The sequence below is a fragment of the Arachis hypogaea genome, chromosome 17 (genome assembly GCF_003086295.3).
Source record: "Arachis hypogaea cultivar Tifrunner chromosome 17, arahy.Tifrunner.gnm2.J5K5, whole genome shotgun sequence".
NCBI classification, from domain to species: Eukaryota; Viridiplantae; Streptophyta; class Magnoliopsida; order Fabales; family Fabaceae; genus Arachis; species Arachis hypogaea.
The window spans coordinates 56,126,247-56,127,168 of NC_092052.1; positions in this window are offsets into that span (position 1 = coordinate 56,126,247).

Here is a 922-nt window from a genome sequence, read left to right on the forward strand (position 1 = left end):
TAAAGGTATCATCTATGAAAGCTTGGGGTGGATAGGAGGGTTCATTTGTTGGGAGAAATGGCTCATAACGAGAAGGTGGTTCTTCTTGGTAAGGATATGGAGACGGTGAATATTGAGGTGGTGGTTCTTGGGGGTTATTGTGTTAGAATTGGGGTGGGTCTATGTATGGTTCATATGGTTCATATGGTGGTTGGTTAGGTGGATATGGACTGGGGTCATATGGAGGCGAATGGTGGAAAGGGGCTTGTGAGTATGATGGTTCAGTGTTATGTTGAGGAGGTGGTTCATAAGCATATGGTGGGGCTTGTTGGTAACTACAAGGGGGTCTACCATATCCATCGTCTTGGTACGCACCCTGGAATAGCTCTTGACCATAGTAATTTGGTGGAGGTTGGTTGTCACGAAAAGGTCCACCATAACCATTGTCTTGGGATGCATCGTAGAATGGTCGTTGCCCATGGCACATTGGAGAAGGTTGTTGCCGAAAGGGTTGATCAAATCCTTGTGACTCCTCCCATCTTTGATTGTTCCAACCTTGATGCATATTCTCATTATAGCTTCCATTCCCTACAATATAATTGTCACCAAACTCATAGCTAAAGGGGTGAGAATTCATAGTATTAATAGAAAATAAAAACAAAAATTGAGAAGAAATAATGAAATTAAACTCCTAAAAATAGAAACAACTAACAAAGAAACGAAAAAGCAAAATTATTCACAATATTCACAATAACCAATAATAAGGTACACGTTTGCAATTTTCCAGCAACGGCGCCATTTCGATGAACGGATTTTTTTGCTGGTAAAGAATTCACAATAAATTTCCGTTGCAAGTATAGTTTCTAAACGAACAATAATCCTTTCATACAAAAATTTCTTTGTCACTTAAGCAAACCCAATAAAAATCAATCGAAGTATTTAA